Raw genomic sequence first — 21475 nt, forward strand, 5'->3', positions numbered from 1 at the left:
CTCCAAACACCCTAGGATAAGACCCCACCCTCATCAGCACAAACCAAAGCCTTCTCAGGACCACTCCCTCATCGTTCAGTAACGGCCATCAGAAGCAGGTCATAGCTGGTCCTGGTGGCAAGGATGTGTGATTCCAGTTACTGTTAAATTCAAGGTCCACTTGGGCTGTGGCCTGAGTTCAAAGCCAGCCTAAGCATCTTAATGAGAGCATGCCTCAAAATAAAAAGTAAAAAGAAGACTAGGGATGTACCTCAGCGGTGGGATGCCCGTCTAGCATGCAGGAGGCCCTGAGTTGAACACTTAGTACAGAACAGGAGGAACAAAGGGCAGCAGAGTCTCTGACGGCAGAGTTTAAATCCACGCCAAGGCCAGCAAGTTATCGTCTTTGCAAATCTATGAAAAAGGACCAGCCAGTTAGATCAAAGGCACCGATGGCCTTGTAGCCTGCCATTTGTCTGAGAAGGAGGAATAAAAGATGAAAGGAAAAAAATGGATTGGTGTTTTGCTCATTGAGCTGCTGTGTGTGTGTGTGTGTGTGTGTGTGTGTGTGTATGTGTGTGTGTGTACTCGAACATGCGCGAAAATATGCACACAATCATAGGATGTATGTGTTTCAGGGTGTGGGAGGAAAGTGACCATGGAATAACAAACTTGGAGACCCAGGGCTTGAGTTCTATCCCCAGGACTCACATTGTGGAAGGAGAAAGTACACACACACACACACACACACACACACACACACACACACACACACGATGAAATTTAGTAAGAACGTAAAGGAAACAGAAAAGGGAGGAAGTTTTTTCTGAACTGAGCTACAAGCAGCTAAGTCGCTACTGATGTTACAACACTGTTGCCAGCTAATACCCAGCTGCCCCATAACTGCCGGGAAATGCAAACAGCTCAGCGTTCAACTGCTTCTATTTTTTCCATGTCTCAAAGCAGCAGAGCAGAAAGTGTTGTTCTCCAAAGACAAAGGCTGTTGAGAGAGAAACATTCACTGCAGCCCAGGCTGGGGGGACTCGGCATGCTCTTGCGTTTTGATTTTCCTTTTGCCATGTTAGCAAATAGACCCGAAATACCCAAACCTCTGCGCCCATCACTTGTGAAATCCCACACCAGTCTCCAAGCTCAGCAGATCTCACGTTCTCTCTTTTCTGAATTTACCTTGACTGTGCGACTTCCAAATGAAAACAAAAGGTGTTTTTAAAAAGAAGGGACACCTGTTTTCCTCCAAATGTGTTGTTAATCAGCTCCTTGGTCCAGGTTTGCTCACACTGAGGGAGGAGAGCCAGCCCCTGCTCTCTCCCCAGCAGGCTTGCCTAAGGCTCCCAAGTTGAAAGTTTATGTAGTGCTCCTACTGGTGCCTTTTCTGATCACCTCACTCTTCCTTTATCCTGACTTTTCTCTGTGTCTGTGCTCCTTTAACTGACTGCTACTTCACTGTCTTTCTCTTTTATGACTTACTTGCATCCTCTGCATCTTCACAGCATCCTCACCTCTTGGCTTTCCCCCTAAGTGCTTTGTCAAATGAGGCACATTTTGTTATGCATGAATCTTGCTGAAAGGAGAGTCCCCACAGGCCCCTGTTATCTCCTCTTCCTTTTCCAGGAGATAATAGCTCCCCTTTCTTACGGCAGGTCTCTTCCATCAGCCAATAGTAAAACAGTCTCCCTCAGAATCCCACCAGATATAGGGTCCACTCAAGGGACAGGAAGAAAAAAACGCAAACCCGCTATAATGAGGTTGCAAATGTCCAGGCACAGCCAGAACTTTCTTAAACACAGTGCTTAAACACAACCATCGTTCTGCCCACTTCAGGCTTATATATAAGCCTACATAAGATGCTTAATTAACAGGTAAGGCAGAAGGATGTATATTTGAGAAAGTGCAATGGTGAGTGGTCAAGAACTCACTTAATTACAGGCTGAAGCCCAGAGCAAGGGAATTTCACAACCCTGAGCACAGAAAGATGGACGAGAAACTTGTCTATTGAGGACTGATGATGCAAAAGAGTCAGTGGCTTTCCTGGCCACCAGACGTGCTATTCTCAGATGCTTGCCACTATTATGATGTTTATTGTACTCTTATTATGGTCCAGACACCTAGCAAAAACATTATCACCTTTTATATTTTATATTACTTTGCCTACTTTCCAGATGGAGAAACCAGGTGGATTGATTATTGGATTTTTATCTACCAAACACCTCTCTCTCTCTCTCTCTCTCTCTCTCTCTCTCTCTCTCTCTCTCTCTCTCTCTCTCTCAATGGTTCTTTCCTGAAACGACCCCATTTGACACATTTGAAGGAATCCAACTTGCCCCCATCCACAATGTTTGATACTAGGATGGACACATCACTCAAAGAGGCAGTAAGTCTTTCATGAGCTTCGACATACGGACCCAGGGAACACTCTAGATGGACGATGGGCTAAAATCTAGGGTTTTCTTTCATTCTGCTTAGAGAAAACCAGTAAGAAATTCCACTGCCCCAATCAAAGAGTACTAGAGGCTCAAGAGATGTGGGCAAAGGTGGGAGGGTGGGCAAGCAAAATCATTCACTCCAGCACCTGGTGTCTTTTAAATCAGTTCTGATCCTAGGATTTACAGGATTAAACGCTAATATGCTTTTATCTTTAAGCTAAATTGAGATTCTGTCTGTTTGTAACTTTTAGGAGTCTTGTAGATTGGGGCTGACTTACAGAACTTCTTCACCTGAGCAGCCATCAGCACACACACGTAGAAAAGAACCCACGTTTTGGGACAGAGCCACTGTGAACACGTGTGCGTTTGCTTTGTCTCCATCCCACTTTTTCTCACTCAACTCCTAAAATCCTGGGAACCTTCAGAGTGACATGGGGACAGGCTAAATGGCTGGTGGCCCTAGGTAACTTCAGATCAGGGTCTGGTCCCAGGAAGACTTAGGTAGGGTTAGGAGGTTGGGACTTTCAGCTAACCCCTCAGCCTCTGGGAAAAAAGAAAAGCTGAAGTTTAAGTAGATTCCTGATGCCAATGATTTAATCAATGTGCCCATGTAATGAAGTTTCCAATAATGTTAAAAACGGACAGATTTGGGAAGCTGAGCACATGGAGCCTCCCACAGGGTGAGCATCCAGATAAGACTAGATGCTCCATAATCCTAGATGACCGTTTGCGATTGTTGTCAACTGACTATATCTGCAATGAATTGCAATCCACCTGTATGTTTACAAAACTTGTTTTAAAAGATGATTTATTTATTTTATGTACGAGTGTTCTGTCTGCCCATACACCTGTGTGCCAGAAGAGGGTATTAGATCACATTAGAGATGGTTGTAAGCCACCTTGTGGTGGCAGAGGATCGAACTCAGGATCTTTGGAAGAGCAACCAGTGCTCTCAAATGCTGAGCCATCTCTCCAGCCCCAAAACTTTTTTTTTTTTACAGTCTTTAGATTTACTTATTTATTATATGTAAGTACACTGTAGCTGTCTTCAGACACTCCAGAAGAGGGCACCAGATCTCGTTACGGATGGTTGTGAGCCACCATGTGGTTGCTGGGATTTGAACTCTGGACCTTCGGAAGAGCAGTCGGGTGCTCTTACCCACTGAGCCATCTCACCAGTTTATTTTTATTTGAGTGTTTTGCGAGCATGTATGTGAGCATATGCAGTGACCTGGGCAGCCAGAAGAGGGCAGTCTCCAGAGTTGGAGCTACAGCTTGCTGTGAGCTATCAGGTGGGTACTGAGAACTGAACTTTGATTCTCTTCAAGATAAACGTGTTCCGTTGAGTTTTAGTAGCTACCCTAGAAAATTAATTGCCCGGAGAAGAGACCCATGTAAACTTCCTAAATTTAGGGAGCAGCGTGAAGGAACAGAGCATTCAACCTGCGGGATCTGTTATTAAGAAGATGTTGTGGGAATTAACTTAGACTGTAGTAGCGAATCCAGCTGGTATCCACTGCAAACCTGCTTGTTTGCTTGCTATGGAAAAGAAAAATCTCCCATATCTGTTGGTATAACCTATGTGGGTTGTAAGAATATATGCTATATGTAGAAAATCAGTTGTTTGTTTGTTTGTTTGTTTTTACTTAATCTCTGGGAAATAGAAGATAGGATCTCTTCCAAGTTCACAGAGGTCCATAAACTGTTGGTAATCCCTGTGAAGGTGAAAACATCTTATAATGCATAAAAATGTTGGAAAGAGTACTTAGAAATATTTTTACTTTAGTAGCAGGGGAGTGTATGTGTGTGGGGAGGGGGGCCAGTCCTATGCTTTGTACCCCTGAATATTTAAAACACATTTTAAAAGCCACCTTGAAAGAATCAAAATGTTTCCAAGGAAATTAGCTACATAACAAGAACAAAGTTCATGTATATGTATAGAAATACAAAAAAACTCAGCCCCTAAAAATGTAAAGTTCAGAATTGTTGACATTTAAATGAAAAATTACTAAGCATGCATAAAGTAAGAAAATATGTCCTATAGTGGTCTAGAAAATTACATTAGCACTGACCTAGAATTGTACAATAATGGAACTAGGGGCCATGCTGAGTAAAACATATGTTCAAGGGCTAGGGAGAAAATTTCACCACTACAATGCCTACCACACAAGCGCTCTGTCTTGCAACAAGTATATGCTTTTAATTAGAGGCCATTGTATGGTATCATTCTTTCTATTACCAAATATATGAATGAAAGAGTGGACAGAAAAAACTACCTTTAAAGGTAAGTTCAGAGGCAGCTATGTGACTCAGAGGGTGAAGGTGCTTGCTACCAAGCCTGATAACCTGAGTTCAGCCACCAGGATCCACACTGTTGAAGGAGAGACAAAATGTGCACAAATCGTCCTCTGACTTCCACAGGTGTGTTATGATACACCCCCACCAAAAAAAAAAAGAACCCGATAAGTAAGTGTAATAAAAAGATACATTAAGTGTCTAAGGACAGGATGGTGTATTCACATATATAGAATAAATAAATCCAAACAAAACAAAACAAAAGAGATCTGTTAGTAAATTCAAAATTTTACCTAAAAAAAGGAGGATTTTCTTACAATTTAGGAATAGCCATTTCCAGTCCTTGTTCTTATTTTCTCTTCATGTCTGCTAGGCAGTAAGACAGGTAAGACAACTGAAATTCAGTTTAGGTACCTAAAAATGGTAGCACCTTTAGACATGTTCTACAACAACTTACAAGATGCTAACCACATGATAAAAGACTTGAGCAAAGGCCACCCAGATGGGCATGAGGGTGTCTGCAAGCAAAACACTGCACACATAAACAGAAGCTCTCACACACAAAAATATATAAATAAATGTAAAAAGATTGTTCTTAAATAAAATAAAGAGTGCTGGAGAGATGTATCCGTTAGGAGGCTTGCTGCTCTTTCAAAGGAGCCAAGTTCAGTTCCAGTACCAGCGTTGGGTGGCTCACAACCCACCTGTAATTTCCTTTCCAGGGGAGCCCCCCTCCACACACACACACACACTCTTTTGGACTCCAAGGTCAACTACATATATATGGCACATATTCATATAGACACATACACACAAAATTGTGTGTGTGTGTGTCTTTAAGGAGAATGCTTGAATTTAGCTTAAGAAAATAATAAGAGTTTTAAGTAATAATACAGCTGGAAGAAAAAAAATAAGTTAAAAAAAAAAAACAAAAAAGACTTACTAAACTTTTTTTCAAAAACTACAAACACTCAGGGTAAGCAGAAAGTTGCCAGACTAAAGAGCAGCGTGCCTGTCATCCTATCATTTCTACTGGTGACTTTGTGAAAGAGGGGAAAAAATTAGGGTCTCTCTTTTCATATTCTTCTTTGCCTTCCCTCTAAATTTTAACTCTTTTCTTCTTTTCAGAGAGGATCTTAACACTGTAGCTCAGGCTGGTCTCCAGCTAGTGACCCTTCCCCCTCTGCCTCCCAAGAGTTGGAATTACAGGTCTGCACCACCATCACACACACACACACACACACACACACACACACACACACACACACGCACGCACGCACACAATCTTTCTTAGAGAAATAATCAGAACTACCTTAGAGAATATTACGGATTCACAGTTAAGTAAGGTGACTGACAGGTCCCTCGTAAGGCTGCCCATGTGGTATTCTCTACATTGCTGTCCTCCGTGGTCTAAAGCAGCTATTGGTCTGTCTGTGGATCTATGACTCTCAAGAGTTGGAAAATTGAACCAATGTGTGTTCCATTATCCCTTACTTATTTGTGCCAATGGATGGGAGTTGGAATATGGAAAACATCAGCAAGGATAATACCAGATTAATTTATGCTTGGACTTGGAGTAAAACCAGACACATGTGCTTACATGCAAATGTACCCACCCCCATAAGCCTCCAGACTTTCAGCTCACCACTTGGCTTGGATCCTATACCCAGCCTGGGGCCATCGTGTCAGTACTGGAGAAGTCCCTAGAAACCAAAGCCCATCTGAGGCAAGAGTGCTTGATGACAGAGATTTGGGGCTGGATCGTGGGTATATATGCACACAAATACAGAACCACCGGTAACTAATTAGCCCTACGCTAGTATTCTACTACCAGAGAAGTTAATTTTCCACGGCTCTTTGACTAGAGGGGTTTTTTTCTTTGTGGCATCCTTCAAATTTGGTGAAAACAGTGACTGAGATCATAGAAAGAAAACAGGCCTTGCTCAATTGGCTACACTCTTTAAAAGAACATGGGGGCAAAGGGAACTTCAGGACTTAATTATTGCTGGCATGGTCACACGTGCTTGTGATCGTAGCCCCTGGAAGGAGAAAGCATGACAAGCAGGAGTCAGTCCAGTGGCATTCCTTGCTACGTGGCAAGTTCCGGGCCAGCCTGGGCTTTATGAGAACCGGCCTCATAAAAGCAAAATGAAACAACACCAACAAAGAATTTACTTCTGGATAGCGACAACAGACCCATCGAAGTTCCGAGCTCTGTAAATGCCAGGTTAACTGCACATGAAGCCAGTCCGTGGTCTTGGGGTAAGGTACACACAGTGCCACATCTTGTTTTGCATTTACAAGGTTGCCATGTTGGAGAAGCTACTTTCATTCCAAGTTTCATTTTGTTATCCACAAACCAAGGGCGCGTGCGGCGGCACATGCTTGTCATCCTAGCACTTGAAAGGCTGAGGCTGGAGGATCACTGCAAGTTCAATGCTCGCCTGGGCTACAGAGTGGCTTTTAAGGCTGGCATGGGACACACAGTAAAGCAATGTGAGTAAATAAATAAGTAAATATGTTTGAAATGGTAATATGATCATAGAAAACCTCTCATAAGGTCACAGAGATTAGAAGGCACACACTATGGAGCACCCACAGAGGAGCTGGCACTTAAAACGGTGTATCTTCTCATATGCTCTAATATATATGCTATATATTATACTTAGAGCTCATATCCGAAAATGCAGACTAGAAGGACTTTCCCTATCTTGAACAATGTTTCTCCAGAAGACAAAGTTAAAATGGGTATTTGACAAATGAGGATCTTTGGTATGAAGTTTGTATTGCCTATTTAGGCTTGCCACCTCTCTCTCCCATCCATCAAAATCCAAAAGATGCTTTGTGATTATTTTCATTTTTTAAGAACTTATTATGTATATATAAACTATAATATTATATTATATGTATTATAAGATATGATATATAAATACTATATATTTATATTATATAATCCAAATATATAAATATTATATAATTACATATTATATAAATTATAATATATAATATTATTATATTTACAATTTTAGAGATTATATTAGGCATAAGTGGCACATAACAAATTCCTCTTTTTTTAAAATTAGGTATTTTCTTCATTTAGATTTCAAATGCTATCCCAAAAGTCCCCCATACCGTCCCCCCTCCACACTCCCCTACCCACCCACTCCCACTTCTTGGCCCTGGCGTTCCCCTGTACTGAGGCATAAAAAGTTTGCAAGACCAAGGGGCCTCTCTTCCCAATGATGGCCGACTAGGCCATCTTCTGATACATATGCAGCTAGAGACACAAGCTCCTGGGGTACTGGTTAGTTCATATTGTTGTTCCTCCTATAGGGTTGCAGACCCCTTTAGCTCCTTGGGTACTTTCTCTAGCTCCTCTATTGGGGGCCCTGTGTTCCATCCAATAGCTGACTGTGAGCATCCACTTCTGTGTTTGCCAGGCACCGACATAACCTCACAAGAGACAGCTATATCAGTGTCCTTTCAGCAAAATCTTGGTGGTTATAAATGCAATGGTGTCAGCGTTTGGAGGCTGATTAAGGGATGGATCCCCGGGTATGGCAGTCTCTAGATGGTCCATCCTTTCGTCTCAGCTCCAAACTTTGTCTCTGCAACTCCTTCCATGGGTGTTTTGTTCCCAATTCTAAGAAGGGGCATAGTGTCCACACTTTGGTCTTTGTTCTTCTTGAGTTTCATGTGTTTTGCACCTTGTATCTTGTATCTTGGGTATTCTAAGTTTCTGGGCTAATATTCACTTCTCAGTGAGTACATATCATGTGAGTTCTTTTGTGCCACATAACAAATTCCTCTTTGTGCCAGGTGCAGTGCTTAACAGCCCGTTGGAGGGAACACCCATCCACTTCTAATGTCCCATGCTCTAAAAGGGAGGGTGTGAGACTACTGGATATTCCCTAACCCTGCTAGATATCTCTATTTCCTTCTTGTCCTTTGCCAGGGAGGAGTGATATCTCTCATTGGCAAGTTTGGAAGCAACAGTGTTTGCAAGACAGGCTCTTTATAAAACAAGCCTCCTTCCAAGACGTTAGGCATGTTGTAAGCTTAGAAGCGTTTGTGGCTGGGAGGAGGCACATTACCCAGGGCTAACTATGGTTTTAGAATTCAGCTTCATGAGGCTGAAGCCATCCAATGTCCACTTCATGAATGCCAACAGTCTCCTGTAGGGCTCACCTTCATCTGCTTCTTAATTGGTTCAGAGATTGGATAGGGAGAAATGGTATTAATACTAGCCTACCCAAGTGCCCCTGTCCAGTCTGCATACTCATTTTTTTTTTAAAAAGAGTGTAACCATAGTGTGACCTAAGCATTTTTATCATCCTGGTTGTACAGCTAAGGAAGTGGCATGAGCCAGATCCAAATGGGTTTCTGTGCTGCCAAAGACGACGCCCTGAAAGGCACCCATCTTGCTTCCCCATGCAAGCTTAATAGTAAATGGATAAGAACATTCAAAATTTGGGTTGATGTTGAAAAGAAAGTTAGCACAGTATTATATCCACTATACTTACATTCTGTTTGGCAGAGGAATAAGCCAGGCTAAACTTAAATTCCACACATGCTGAATTTTATTTTAGGGAGAACAGGCTGCAACCACAATAAAGAACTGTATTTGCAGCTGACAGCAATGGCCACGTGACTCCCTAGAACTCTCGCTACAATCTGAAGAGTACATTTTATGATCCGCAAGGTCTGGAGACATAAGCAATGGAAAAGGATGTTTCCAGAGGTTTCCAACCAACAGCCACAGAAGCAGCGGATTTTGTTGCTCTTCTGATGGAGTGCTAGTCTGTCGCCTTGGCTGGCCTGAAACTCACTATGTAGCACAGGCTGACCTCAAGCTTGAGGAAATCCTCCTGCCTCACCCTCCTGAATGCTGGGATTACAGGGTCATGAGCTACCACACAGAACTAAAACTCACAGTTTTGACAGTTTGTTTCTCATCTTCTCCCAGCATGTATAAGAGAGCTCGTTCACAGCAAGCTTATTCTGACCTGGGCCCCTGAATATTCTCAGTGGTCTGTGATTTCTTCTGTACTCTCTCTCTCTCTTGGAAAATTTGACTTCCTCACCCCCTTGTAAGGAAGAACTTACACATATAAGAAAGATGACAGCTTTTTCATGGTCATGTGAAGGAGGAATTCTGCCTATCCTTGTGCCTTCATGTGAGTATATGAATGAGACAACATAAAATTTCAAAAATAGTGGCTAGGCATGTGTAATCTCTGTTCAGAAGACTGAGGAAGAAGGATCTTGAGTTTTAGGTCAGCCCTGGCAAGGTAGTAAGACTGTCTCAAAAAAAAAAAGTTATTATTGAGCCTGGAGAGATGGCTCAGTCATTCAGAGCACTGGCAGCTCTTGCAGAGGACCCACAGTTGATTTCCAGCACACACGTGGACTCTCAAAACTTCCTGTGACTCCTGATCCAGGGTATTCAATACACATTTTCAACTTCTGTGGGCGCCAAGCACACAAGTGGTGTATAGATATTCGTAGAGACAAAGCGTCCATCTATACATACATTTCTTCCAGTTGCTAAATCTCACACCCATGATTCAAATACTTCCCCCTAAAGCCCCAGAATTATTATTCTTACCTTCCATAAAAACTCCTCACATGTCTTAGGTCAAGTATGCAACTCTCCTGGTCACAATAATGTCAACATTACACGATGTCCTCTCTGTCATATCCAGATCCCCTCATACTTTCTCTAAGATATGTCTGATGTATTTGCCTAAGCCTGATTCAATATACCATGTCTCCATAAAGAAGAAAATTCGGGGCTGGTGAGATGGCTCAGTGGGTAAGAGCACCCGACTGCTCTTCCGAAGGTCCAGAGTTCAAATCCCAGCAACCACATGGTGGCTCACAACCATCCGTAACAAGATCTGGCGCCCTCTTCTGGAGTGTCTGAAGACAGCTACAGTGTACTTACATATAATAAATAAATAAATCTTAAAAAAAAAAAAAAGAAGTTAAAAAAAAAAAGAAGAAGAAAATGCACATGATCATCACAAGCATATTACTACTGCTTATAACATCTTTCCCAGCCGTGGTACCTGATTTGTTCAATATGATGCTAAACAGTCCTGATCAATTTACTTATGAGCATCCTACTCAAAATTCCAATTGGAAACCCAGAGCAACAGGTTGATAAATATGATTTCTACTTCCTGTCACTGTTTTTTTCAAATATGCGTTCTTAAAATCACCTTAGTAGAAGTAAAAAGACATGCCTAGTAGCAGCTGTTAGCTCCTTTGTAAACTTGCTGAATGATGGAAAAAGCCTGCGCCAGCTTGGTGTGGAAGAAACCATTGATGTGGTTACTTTGACATCACTGTCTTTCAGAGGGATTGTGTTTTCTTTTACTGATGGCAACCCACAAGAAGTTCTGGAAAGTGGTTATAAATTCGAACCATGAAGTTTAGTCTTGGTTGTCAACTTAGCTGCATCTGGAATTAACTAAAAACATAGGCTGCTGGGCATTGCTGTGAGGGATTCTTATGGTCCTAGTATTTGAAGAGGGAAGATCCATCCAAAACATGGGTGGCACCTTCTGGTGGCAGCCCAGATTCAAAGCCTAGAAGAAGGAAACTTTCCTTTCTGTCTGCTTGCCCTCACCCTCACTAGCACATCCATATATCCTATTGCTGTGACAGGCCTTCACCAATATTAGAACCAACTTCTTTTGGGATTCCAGTAAAGACCAGCAGCTCTCCAGGAATCCTCCATGGTTCAGTACCAGGCTGGGCCTGATGAGAGGAACAGCTTCATGGAATAAACAACTATCAGGTTCTTGCCCTCTCCAGTGCAAGGCAGCCACTGTTAGACTACACAGACTGCATCTGTAAGACAACACAATAACTCCCTTTAATATACATTCACTCTATCAGCTCTGTTCCTTTGGAGAAGTCTGACCAATGTAGTCATCATGGGTGCAGAAAAAACACGTAGTCTCTATAGAACCTAATGACAGAGAATATTTTGCTCACTTTTCTAAAGCTTGAGGGATTAACTCAACTTGGGGTTAAAATCAACTTGAGGTTCAGAGAGGCCAGTGAATTCTTCAAGAACATGTCAAGTTTAACAGTGTCAGTTCAGAGGTACAAGTTTGAACCCAAATTTTTCTTGGCAATTTTACCGTAAAAAGGGTTTAATTTCAAAATTTTCTGGAACTGTGATATATAGAGAGAATCCAGAAGCATGACCCCCCAAGTTGCTTGCTTAGGTTCAGAGACTTGTTTCTGGTTCCAGGCTGCCCCCCCCGCTCCCCCTCACACACACATACACACACACAGCACACTCCAGGATGGTTGCCGTGTCCAGAGGACGTCCTACCTTCAGCCTGTCCTGCCCCACATGCACACCAGTGGCACTTCTTCATTGCAGTTAAAAGTAGGCAGTGACCATTAAGGGAATGACAGATACGTCTAATTCAGCTTCAAATGCCTCTTCGAAAAGCATACTTGTGATAAATGGTCACATCCCAGACAACAGCACGGGACCTTTGTTTTAGAAAAACGTGTTTTAAAAAGAAGTGAGGGCTGGCGAGATGGCTCAGTGGGTAAGAGCACCCGACTGCTCTTCTGAAGGTCCAGAGTTCAAATCCCAGCAACCACATGGTGGCTCACAACCATCCGTAACGAGATCTGGCGCCCTCTTCTGGAGTGTCTGAAGACAGCTACAGTGTACTTACATATAATAAATAAATAAATCTTTAAAAAAATAAAATAAAAAAAAATAAAAAGAAGTGAACAAACTGAGCAGCCAGTACAGTTAGAGAAGTGGGGCCAGATTTGAAGGCACAAATGGACAGGGAACTGGGGTTGACTGCACACCAGAAATCGAATCAGAACCAATCCAAGCCAGAGCTCTGAATGGCTGCTCAGGACTTAGATTCCCAGGGAGGAGGAGGAAGAGTGGGGAGGTGTTTACAGTAAGGGGTGAGCACACCCAGAGAAGGTGTATTAAAGAGCTGTGGCTCTTCCTTTATCTCCACGTTACACGTCTGCAACGATCCCTCTTTCATGTCTCCATCTCTCCACTTGTGGAATTAACTCAGAGGGAACACAATGAACTACTGTGAGGAATTTGCCACAACTGGATTTCAAGGCCACCTCAGTCATCAACATGTTCCAACAATGCACAATACAGATGTTTCAGTTAGGCTTTAGGGTTCTGTTAATAATCTCTTACTTGTGTCAGCCATTAAAATTTTTCACTGGAGGATAGATGGAATTAAATACACAGCTAAAGTATTACATGGAAAGAAACACCTCATATTTATCTAAAGGAAAACATGTCAGCTATTCTTAAGTCTTAGTATAACAGCATGCCTCCTCTCTGGGATAGATAGAGTTCACAGTCAGTTGAAGGCAAGAATGGATAGCTAAGAGCTTCCATCTACCTCGTAGGTGTCTTGCCAGGCTCCTCTGGGCCTGCGGAACTTCTCCCTGGTGCTCATGGAAAGCACCAGTGAACAGATGCATTCCAGTTTGTGACAGGAGAACAGCCTGCAGATTCCGCCTACTCCCTCCAGTCCATCTGGGAGGTGGGTGAGACCCAGAGCCCACAGAGAGGGGGCTCTCCTGGGAATCCCTTGGGGTACCATGGCTATTGGTGCTCTATTTTCAGTAGATGGCACTGTGTCTATGGAGATAAGCCTGGGGGGTGGAGGGGAGCCGAGATGGGAAATCTGATTGTTTCTAGAGAAAGCCCATTCCGTGTGAGAACGCATGGTATTTTTTCCCCCTCAGCTACATGATAACACAAATTCTATTCAGCATTCACGTTAGCATCCCCTTTGAAGCATGAGGAACTCTGTGATTTATTATGCTGGCTCAGACTCGGGGCTGTGGTGGTGCCCAGGGCCATCCTATGAGGAATGGAGTTGGGATAAGAATAAATCATCCTGAATGTTCATACACTTTATCACAAGCACATACATCAGCATCTGTACTCCATCTGTGCCCTGGATCCCCACCTGGAGCAGTGGCATTTCCTCTCAATGCCAGGCAGGCTCTGAACCCAGTAGTCCAGACTCTAGTCACGTGGCAGACAGAACATCCCTTGCATAGTACTGGTCCTCGATTCTGTACAGCAGGCGCTGTCAGCTGCCTGCCAGTGTTTTGCCTTACCGTACTGATCCTTCTTTTTCTGAGTATTTGCGGAAAAATAAACTCCAGTTACCAGGAGTTTAGACCGAGGTAACTTTATAATTGAGATGAGAAAGTTCGGTCTTGCTACTCAGGAAATGACTTGTAAGCCCAGACTAGAGATTTGAGTAGGTGTGAACCAAGCACAATGCTGCAGAACACATATTCTTTTCTGCATAATCTTACCATGAAGATTATGTTCCCACTTTACAGATGAGGAAATAAAACAGAAGAACTCTACCTAATACTATCTTATCCGTCTGCTAGGCATATGATAGTTTTCTATTTTCCTGTTGGGTTGGTTGGGTTGGGCTGGTTTCTTTTGATACAGGGTTTCTCCATGCAGTCCTGGAGCTTACTAAGTAAACCAGTTGGCCTGGAGCTCCAAGAGACATGCCTGTCCCTGTCTACGGAGTGCTGGGATTGAAATGCGTTCACCACGACCTCTGGGTTCGTGTGATGGTATTCAAACTGAGAACGCTGCCACAGATGTCTGCGAAAGGGACACCCATAAGCACTTGCTCAGAAGGTTCCCATTTCTGTCCCTAGACAGCACTTTCTGGGTATGCCACTATAACAGTCATCCTGTGACAACTACAGAGGAGCCAGCTGAGAAGAGCAAGAGAAAAATCTGAGGAAGACATGGCAGGTTGATGGGAGGGGTGTCTTCATTAGTTAACCTTTGAACCTCAGGTATGTGTTCTAAACTCTCTGGAATATGCCATCTATTTTCTGTAGCCAAAAATTGCCCAAATAATCCAACTAACATATTTCCTAGCCATGGGTGACTAGAGGAAAGATGAGACCCTTAGCAAGAAGCAGCCATCCATAGGGTGAATGCCATTAAGATCCATCACCACCACTACCACCGTCCCATGGCTCCTATATGACGTCACACTATGAAGCCAGATCCTTCCTGGTTGATGCCCACCCACCCCCCCCCATTGCCTCAGAAACCACAGTGCAACATTTCTCTTCTGTTTCTTCAATGTTTTCTCTGTGTGCTAGCACCAGTTAAACACTAAGTTTTTCCTACCAAAAAGCTAACAAAGCATCCTTTGTTAACTGAGATCTACTTTGGCTTGATGTTATTCCATTGTTTGTGTAGCAGGGTTGTGGGAGGTCCTTGGGTCAACAGAAGGGGATTCGTAAGATAGAAAGTGGAAAAGCTGGGGGAGTAAGATATCTTAATTGACTCAACATAGTACTACCAGTTCAGTGACAATGTATACAAGACAACCTTCTACTCAGCTTCAGGACAGATAGGCAAATAGACAGACTGATACATGCATGCATATATATATATATATATATATATATATATATATATATCATACATACATACATACTACATATATATACACACACACATACATGGGGCCCCTTCATTTGCCCCTTTCAAATACCACACAAAATATCTGTGGCCAACACAAACTGCAAAACTACTACAGTATCTCTGGTTTGGTTCATGAACAAAAACAAAAAACAATATAAATGAGTTCCTGAGAACACACTTATATGGGAAAAACTTACGACACTAAAAGAAAGATAGCTATAACCATTTAAATAAAATTGGATGTTTTGAGAACCTAACAAAAAAGATGGACACCAGGTAGATTAAAAAATAAATAACCTTGAACTAATGATATTTTTGTGATGTAGGCATGGGGCAGGATTGCTTATACAGGTCTTCAGAAGCACAAACTATAACCATAGGTGATAAAAGGTAGGCCAGTTTCACTCTATGTAAACTGAGGCTTTCTACTGAGTAAATCATACTTTGCCAAAGTTAAGAGCTAGATATGGTGGTTCAAATGAGAATGGCTTCCATAGGCTCATGTTTAAATACTTGGTTCCCAGTTGGTGGAACTCTTTGAGAAGGATTAGAAGGTGTGGCCTTGTTGAAGAGTGTGTGGCTTTGAGGCTTCTAAAGCCCATCCCATTCCCCCTATTAGCTCTTTGTCCCTTGCTTGTGGAGCAGATTTAAGCTCTCAGCTACTACTCTAGCACCATGTTTGCTTGCCAGCTTCCATGATCCCCACCATGATGGTCATGGACTCACCCTGTGAAAAGATAAACACAGCAAAAAGATCTTTCTTCTCTAAGTTGCCTTGGCCATAAGGTATCTCTTCTCAACAACTGATAAATAAGTAAGACACCTGTAACTCTTGCTTTAATTACTTTTCTCAAACAAAGCACCACTCTTGTTATTCCATTTCATACCAGATCTCTCCTTGTCTCAAGCAGCTCCATCATTGAATTTCCTGGTGATCTTTTTCTCCTGAAACTGTACATTTTCTATTTATTTTTGGCCTACTTATTTTATTTTCATGGCAGATCTGCATAATAGTGTTTACTAATAACCAAATGACAGTGTCAGTATTAGTCAATATGTTTTAAAATCTCCTCTGCCAACGCAATTAGTCCCAATTTTTTTTTCAATTTAGTCTCAAAGAAGATTCTTGGGATAAAGACAAAAAAAGCAACCACATTCTTTGCTAATTTTCTCTAGCCTAGTTGCTAGTATTGTTCCCTTTTGAAACCTCTCGAGCTGGGCCTCCATAGTTCTTGCTGCTTTCAGTGGTACTGTCGTCGTCTAAGCACCTGCTAGGATAGTCCATTAACCTTCCTTACAGTGTTCAAACAAGATCCCAGTCCACAGCCCCTAAGTCACAATCTTTCAAATAACAGCATGGTTAGGCTGCTCACAACAATAGCCCTCTCCCTGGTGTCAGTTTTTGTCTGTGAAAAGACACCATAACAAAGCAACTTATAGAAAACAAGTTTATTGGAGCTTACAGTTTCACAGGGTGAGTCCATGATCCTCAGAGCACAGTAGCAGGCAAGCAGGCATAGTGCTGAAGCTGTAGCTGAGAGCTTATATCTGATCTACAAGCAAGAGATAGAGACCTAACATGGGCTTGAGAAACCCCACTTCAACCAGTTCACACCCCCTAATCCTTCTCAAAGAGCTTCTCACTAACTAGCGACCAAGTCTTGTAACTTATGAGACTGTGGAGGCCGTTCTTGTTGAAACCACCAGAATGGATGACCAAAGATTAACATCAAATGCAGATAACAATTACGTACAATTACGTAAGGTTTAAAGGTAGAGGAAGGATTCATAGCTCATCAGTTAAGAACACTTATTGCTCTTCCAAAGGACCCGCATTTTGTTCCCAGCACCTACGTTAGGAATTTTATAACCATCTGTAAGCTCTGGGTCTTCTCAGGCACCCAAACACATGTAGAATACACTCACACAAGAGCAAAAATAAGAATGTTTAACGTGTAAATACAGCAGGCTAAATGGAAATATGGACAACAGGTATGGTCACAGCAGATGGAGTGTGAGACCAGGGGAAGAGAGCACCAATGGTGTGAGATGGCCTGTGGACCCAATGGCCTCTGCTGCAGGGTTATTGGACACAATGTTATTCAAAACTCTCTCTCACAGTGAAACAGGACATAAGTCCCTGGATAGCAATGGTTCTGAGGCCATGCAGATAAGAGTAGCAAACTTGCTCCAGAATATGTGTTCATTCTCACCAAACGCCTCTGAACTTTCCAGGTAAGAAATGACTCAAGGTCGTCATTTTCCACTAAATCATATTCTTGAGGATGGTACAATAACAGGTCCTTGGCACTGTGTCCCTTGCTGGCTGGTTGGGTATTTGATGACAGCAACATCTAAATCAACCTCAATGAGTAGAGTTCATGCTACTTGGCCAATCTCCTCTACAGTGTACCATCTCCTCTACAGTGGCCATCCATTCATTTACCCACAGAACAGGCCTGAGTTTGCTGATGACACAGACTTGGTGTGGGACAGAGAGGGAGTCAGAATCTTAAAGGCTCCTTGTTATTTATGTGCTGTGTCTTATGAGGTCTATTGCCACATTGCATTTTCTTGTCATGGATACTCTAGCAACACAGGACTGCAGTCTGCCTAGCTACATGCACTGTCACTTACAATGAGGGCTTCCTCTGTGATTGATGCTCTGTGCCTCCATGCCAGGTATCCATACCTAACAAGATTTTGCTCACTTCCGTTCCATTCTCATTTGTTCAGCTGCTTCCTTCTTTCATCCTTCCAGTTTTCCTCTTACTTTGCCCCTGAGGTTGGGTTGATTCTAATATCAATCTACCTATCTTTCTATACAAAGTGCATAGCTAGGTGAATCTTACTAAACTGCCCATTATGAGGGATTCCAACCATATAATAGACTGCTCTGTAAGCCAAGCTTGGATATCTTGTTCTCCTATCAGGCATTCATAGAATTCTCTCCATGATCCTAAGATGAAAGTACAACCACACAGTCCCCAAGCCTGGGTGTCTGGGTTAAATGCCATTTTGCTATGATTTTTTTCTCTTGTCTTTCTTATGCTTAGAGCTCACACTTTGTTTTTCTGATAATAAACTCTTGTAGGTCTCAAGAACCTGAGAAATCAGGCTCTACATGAACTCAGGTCATAGTGGCAATTCTGAAAGCACAGTCACTTGGTATCATGCAGTCATAACTTTTATGTCTACCACTGCTCAGCTGGACACCAACAATTTAGGGCTGTACTTCAGAGTCTTATGAGCTTGCAGTGCTATTCACCTAGTGTGTCTTCTCATGTGAGCCATTGCCACATTGTATCTCCGTCATTAGTATCTTTAGTGGCCTAGGACTTCAGGGTCTCACAACCCAAACAGTGAAACTGTGAGACAGAGTTTGCTGACAACTCTCCTGTGTGTGGGACCTTGTCGATGTCAAAAATATGTCTTGGCACCTGATACATGGGCTACAGAATATTCCCAACACAGGCTGACTTACATAGAATTGATGCCAGACATAGGGCTTCCTATGTGTATTAGTTAGGGTTTTATTGCTCTGAACAGACACCATGACCAAGGCAACTCTTATAAGGACAGTATTTAATTGGGGCTGGCTTACAGGTTCAGAGGTTCAGTCAATTATCATCAGGGTGGAACCATGGCAGCATCCAGGCAGGCATGATGCAGGAGGAGCTGAGAGTTCTACGTCTTCATCTGAAGGCTGCTAGCAGAATAGTGGCTTCCAGGCAGCTAAGATGAGGGTCTTAAAGCCCACGCCCACAGTGACACACCTACTCCAACAAGGCCACACCTACTCCAACAGGAGCACACCTTCTAATAGTACCCCTTTCTGGGGTGAGCATATACAAACCATCACACTATGCTAACAGAAAAACTAGAGGCAGTGACTTCTCTTATACTTTTAAGATACACCCTGACACACCGTGACTGCAGAAATCTTTCTTTATATATATTTTTATTAGGTATTTTCCTCATTTACATTTCCAATGCTATCCCAAAAGTCCCCCATACCCTCCCCCCGACTGCAGAAATCTTAAAACAGCAAAGGAGTGGTTGAAACTAGCATCTTTAGTCCTTTAGAAACTTCCTTCATCTCATTTGATGCATATGTATCTTCGTAAGCTCTCTAGTGCACTAGTCACTTCTTATTCATTAGCCCAATTACAGGATATCATTGATGTAATTGATCATTGTGAAGTCCCGTGGGATGTGCAGATGGTTCAGAACTCTTTGGATCATACCATCTCAGGGTGGGCACGAGACTTAGTATAGTTTTGGTGCAAAAGTGTGTTTCACCCCCTGCTCATGCAAACTCTTCCTAATCATATGGTCAGAACATGACTGCTTTTGCCAAATTCATAGCATGGATCACATACGTGAGTCCATATTACTTAGTGAAGATGTTAATCATAGCACTGTGGCTATAGGTCAGGCCCCTGACTACCATTGGTCCTCTGTTATTCATCAGAATCATATCTAAATGGCTTCTGTGCCACAACTGGTCAAGGTACAAAGAATAAGAGACTGAAGTTTCAGCTCCAAATGAAACATTTGTATCACATACCTCCCTCCAAAGCTTGAGGATCATTGTAGAAGAGAAGGTAGAATGATGATGGATTGCACCAAGGAAACAGTGCTTCCTTCCTTCCTTCCTTCCTTCCTTCCTTCCTTCCTTCCTTCCTTCCTTCCTTTTCTTTTGTTTGCTTTTTGAGACAGTGTTTTTCTGTATAGCTCTGGCTATTCTGGAACTCGCTATGTAGACCAGGCTGACCTCGAACTCACAGAGATCCACCTGCTTTTGCTTCCTGAGTGCTGGGATTGAAGGAATGCACCCCTCCCACCCACCTGAAACTATTTTTTTAACAAAACACAGCAGCTGTACATATGAATTCACAGCAGTTGTGTCTGCTCGCACAAGACCTGTTGCGTACAAGCTCTCGCCAGCAAAATTTCTCACGGAGAAAGGAGGTTGATCTAAATTCCCATCCCTAGCTAAGGAGCTATTGGCAAATAATAGCTTCAGGAAAGTCGTCTTTAAGAATATAGTCCCTCTGCAACCCTATAGGGGGAACAACATGATGAACTAACCAGTACCCCGGAGCTCTTGTCTCTAGCTGCATATGTATCCAAAGATGGCCTAGTCGGCCATCACTGGAAAGAGAGGCCCATTGGACTTGAAAACTTTATATGCCCCAATATAGGGGAATGCCAGGGCCTAAAGAATGGGAATGAGTGTGTAGGGAAGTGTGTGGGGCGGTATGGGGGAATTTTGGAATAGCATTGGAAATGTAATTGAGGAAAATACGTAATAAAAAATATTAAAAATTAAAAAAAAAAAAGAATATAGTCCCTGGTAGGTTGGCCATACTCCAGTGGAAAGCCACACATTCAAGAAAATTTGGGGGCAGACTTCCGGCACCCTCCCAGCCGGAGGACAGAGACCTGCCCTGCAGAGAGCACCATCTTGGCTCCGGGACTCCGCCGAACTTAGTCTACAGGTTAGAGTGAGGACCACAGAGGCAGACAGCTTCTGGGAAAGGCGGGAGCCACAGAGCTGCTGAGGCAGCACCCTTTTGGGGCCGCAGACATCCGGCACCCTCCCAGTCGGAGGACAGTGACCTGCCCTGCAGGGAGCACCATCTTGGCTCCAGGACTCCGCTGAACTTAGTCTACAGGTTAGAGTGAGGACCACAGAGGCAGACAGCTTCTGGGACAGGCGGGAGCCACAGAGCTGCTGAGGCAGCACCCTTTTGGGGCCGCAGACATCCGGCACCCTCCCAGTCGGAGGACAGTGACCTGCCCTGCAAGGAGCGCCATCTTGGCTCCGGGACTCCACCGAACTTAGTCTACAGGTTAGAGTGAGGACCACAGAGGCAGACAGCTTCTGGGACAGGCGGGAGCCACAGAGCCGCTGAGGCAGCACCCTTTTGGGGCCGCAGACATCCGGCACCCTCCCAGTCGGAGGACAGTGACCTGCCCTGCAAGGAGCGCCATCTTGGCTCCGGGACTCTGCCGAGCTTAGTCTGTACAGGTCAGAGTGGGGACCACAGAGGCAGACGGCTTCTGGGACAGGCGGGAGCCACAGAGCCGCTGAGGCAGCACCCTTTTGGGGCCGCAGACATCCGGCACCCTCCCAGCCGGAGGACAGAGACCTGCCCTGCAGAGAGCACCATCTTGGCTCCGGGACTCCGCCGAACTTAGTCTACAGGTTAGAGTGAGGACCACAGAGGCAGACAGCTTCTGGGAC

At 43.4% G+C, this 21475-nt stretch overlaps 1 protein-coding gene across 3 annotated transcripts in view; it reads right to left on the reverse strand.

The window, feature by feature from the left end:
- Positions 1–254: 254 nt before the first annotated feature.
- LOC147005916 (uncharacterized) overlaps positions 255–21475 on the reverse strand; it is a 99018-nt gene continuing 77797 nt past the window's right edge. For 2 of the 3 annotated variants that reach the window (XR_015046532.1, XR_015046531.1), the window contains exon 6: positions 260–393. The gene's annotated coding sequence lies outside the window, so the exon portion shown is untranslated. Of the gene's footprint in view, positions 394–21475 lie in introns of all 3 variants that reach the window. The other variant, XM_085834903.1, reaches the window with a different exon arrangement.

The sequence above is a fragment of the Mus caroli genome, unplaced genomic scaffold (assembly GCF_978045245.1).
Source record: "Mus caroli unplaced genomic scaffold, Mus_caroli_1 scaffold_2, whole genome shotgun sequence".
Classification (NCBI taxonomy): domain Eukaryota; kingdom Metazoa; phylum Chordata; class Mammalia; order Rodentia; family Muridae; genus Mus; species Mus caroli.